The sequence below is a fragment of the Myotis nattereri genome (genome assembly GCF_964212035.1).
Source record: "Myotis nattereri genome assembly, chromosome: 19".
Taxonomy (NCBI): Eukaryota; Metazoa; Chordata; class Mammalia; order Chiroptera; family Vespertilionidae; genus Myotis; species Myotis nattereri.
In genome coordinates, this window is record NC_138095.1 from 4,662,172 (window position 1) to 4,666,100 (window position 3,929).

A 3,929-nucleotide genomic window follows, 5' to 3' on the forward strand; every position below is an offset into this window, starting at 1 on the left:
TGCTGGGCTTGGGAGTGTTGTGTGTGTCTGTGCGCCGTCAGGTCTGGTTTGCCGATGACACCGTTTTCACGTTCTCTTGTTTTCCTCCCGGAGCAGTATGTGGTTCACTCCTACGGAAACGGAAACGTGCCCTGGCCGGGTGGCTCAACTGGCTGGGGCATCGTCCCAGACACCGAAAGGTTCCAAGTTCGATTCCCAGCCGGGTCCCACATCCAGGCTGCTGGTGATCCCGGGAAGCAACCAACCTACCAATGTTTCTCTCACATGGATGTTCCTCTCCCTTCAGCTCTCTCTAAAAAGCAGTAAAAACATACCTTCAGGCCCGGCCAGAGTGGTGCAGTGGTTGAGGGTCAACCTATGAACCAGGAGGTCATGGCTCGATTCCCAGTGTGGGGTATGCAGGAGGCAGCCGATTGATTATTGATTCTCTCTCCTCATTGATGTTTCTATCTCTTCCTCTCCTTTCCTCTCTGAACTCATTCTCTCTCTCTCTCTCTCTCTCTCTCTCTCTCTCTCTCTATATATATATATATATATATATATATATATATATATAACATATCCTCAGGTGAGGATTTTTTTAAAAAAAAAACGTCGCTTATTTGGATATGATTTGGAAAAACTATCAAAAAGATATTTTGAGACAAAAACCTCTAAAAATGGTCTTATTTTTGTTAGGTGTGACCATGACATTGTAATTATATTTTTTACAAATTTCTCCTTGAAGGCTTTTTCTCTCAGATCAGAGGCAAAGTAGGGATGCCTAGTCTGGCCATATATATATATATATGAATCTGAAGTCAATATATATATATTGATCTTGAGAGAGAGAGATAGAAACATCAATGATGAGAGAGAATCATTGATCCGTTGCATCCTGCACACTCCACACTGGGGATCAAGCCCACAACCATGTGCCCTGACTAGGAATCGAACCATGACCTGGTTCATAGGTCAAAGCTCAACCACTGAGCTACACCAGCTGGGCCTGGCCACTTCTATTCAAGATAGTATTGGAAGTCCTACCCAGAGCAAGTAGGCAAGAAAAAGGAATGACACCATCCATATTGGAGAGGAAGAAGTAAAATTATCTGTTTGCAGATAACATGATCTTATATGTAAAAACAAAAACAAAACTCCAAAGATTATACACACAAACACAACTAATAAAAGAATTCATCAAAGTTGTTGGATACAAATATCAATTGTGTTTCTACACATTAACAATGAACAATCAGAAAAGTAAATTTAAAAACAATGAACTTAAGCAAGGAGGTGAAAGGCTTGTACAGTGAAAACTACAAAATAATGCTGGAAGAAATTAAGACACAAATAAGTGGAAAGACATCCTATGTTCATGGATTGGAAGACTTAATACTGTTAAGATGTCCATACTACCCAAGCGACCTGCAGGTTCATCGCAATACCTATCAAAACCCAATGGCATTTCTAGCAGAAATATAAAAATTTATCCTAAAATTCATACAGAATCTCAAGAGACCCCAAACAGTCCAATCAATTTTGAAAAAGTTGGTGGTTCACACTTTCTGATTTCAAAATATGTTACAGCCCGAGCCGGTTTTGCTCAGTGGTTAGAGCCTGCGGACTGAAAGGTCCCAGGTTCAACTCTGGTCAAGTGCACATGCCCGGGTTCCGGGCTCGATCCCCAATTTGGGGTGTGCAGGAGGCAGCCGGTCAATGAGTCTCCCTCATCATTGATGTTTCTAACTCTTTCCCTCTCCCTTCCTCTCTGAAATCAATAAAAAATAAAAATATGTTACAAAAGCTATGGTAATCAAAACAAGGAGGTACTGGCACAGAGACAACAGAGACAGACGAGCCAAGGGGATAGAAGAGAGAACCCAGAAATAAACCCTCACTAATATGGGCAAATGATCTTTGCCAAGGGTGCCAAGGGCGCCAATGTGGAAAGGAAAGTCTCCAACAAATGGTATTAGGAAAACCTGATATCTACATGCAAAAGAATGAAGCTGGACCCTTATCTGACACCATCTACAAAAATTAGCTCAACTTGAATTTAAGACCTAGATTTAAGATCTGAAACTACAAAACTCCTGGAGAAAACATAGGGAAAGCTTCATGGCGCTGGAGTTGGCAATAATTTCTTGGAACCAACATAAAAAAGCACAGGCAATCGCCCTAACCGGTTTGGCTCAGTGGATAGAGCGTCGGCCTGCGGACTGAAGGGTCCCAGGTTCGATTCCGGTCAAGGGCATGTACCTGGGTTGCGGGCACATCCCCAGTAGGGGGTGTGCAGGAGGCAGCTGATCAATGATTCTCTCTCATCATTGATGTTTCTATCTCTTGCTCCCTATCCCTTCCTCTCTGAAATCAATAATACATATATGTGTGTGTGTGTATATATATATATATGTTTGTTTATTTATTTATTTTTTTAAAGAACAGACAGCAAAATAGACATATTGGGACTACTTCAAGCATGAAAACTTTTGTGCATCCAAGGACACAACAAAGTGAAAGGCAGTCTGAGGAATGGGAGAAAATATTTGCAAATCATCTGTCCGAGGAGAGGTTAATATCCAGCATATCTTTCTGGGGATGGACAAGAGAGGTAGCGAATGGATGCCGCTAGGAAAGTTAGGGGACTCATAAAATCCAGGTGCTGAGGATGGTGACTTTGGGTGTGGAAAAGGTGTAGGTGCTTTGGTTACTGCCTCCGTTTGCTCCTCTGTGATAGCAGTGACAGCAGGCAACCTGTGTGAAGCTCTCCGTACTCAGAGGATTTGCTGCTGCTCTTGTTGCCATTATTATTACTATTATTATTATTGTCATTATTATTAAAGAGAGCCCTGGACAAAGAGGCAGGCACACACAGGTTCAATTCCAATCTCCACTCCTCGGAAGGTGCAACTTTAAGCAAGTTACTTAAGCTCTTTGGACCTGTTTTATCATCTGTAACTAGGGGAAGATGATGAAACGGTAATGGCTGTGCCAGAAGGTTAGGGCTGAAAAACAGTGTACAGAGAGCCCGTAGCACAGTGCCAGGCACACAGACGCACTCACCAAACGGTAGCTGCTTTTAGGCATTTCCTGGAAGCAGGGCCGTGTCTTCCAGGGGCCGGGCCGGTGTGACCTTGCTGGGTGTGGGTGTGCGTCACCTGAAGGAGCCGAGAAGCTATCCTTAGCTGTTTTTTCCACTGGAGCGTGTGATTTCCCAGCTGGGAGCAGCCGGGCGGTACACACCTGTGCATGAACCTGGGCAGCAGAAGGTCAGGGCACAGAGTGCAGGGGCCTGAACCACGCTCTCCACCTCCGTGTCCCCTGCAGAGGTTTGCATTGTCAAGTTAGCAGGTCTCTTTCCAGGAACAGAATGTTCGATTGCACGTGGGAATTTGCGCAGACTGCCTTTGTGGAAAGCCTCCAGCTGGCTGGGGGAGGGGGCGAGGAGGAGGGGAGTGGCAGGACTAACCCTCCTCTGGCCTCCAGGGGCTTTCCACACTCCCACCCACGACTACAGGTCCCTGTCATGAGATGATATTGCGGTGTGAGCACCAGGCCCAACTCACCGCTTGGTCCTGCTGTGTGACATGGGAGCAGCTCCTTAACCTCTCTGAGCCTATCATTGTTTTCTCTGTAAAATGGAGTTTGTAATTGGACCCACCTCAGAGGTCTGTGCCAGGTTCTTAGCCTGGGACCTGGACTAGAGTTAGCGCTCGGTTAAATGGTAGTTAATCCTATTAGCCTAGAGCAGAGGTTCTCAACCTGTGGGTCGCGACCCCTTTGGGGGTCAAACGACCCTTTCACAGGGGCCGCCTAAGACCATCGGAAAACACATATATAATTACATATTGTCTTTGTGATTAATCACTATGCTTTAATTATGTTCAATTTGTAACAATGAAATTGGGGGTCACCACAACATGAGGAACTGTATTAAGGGGTCGCGG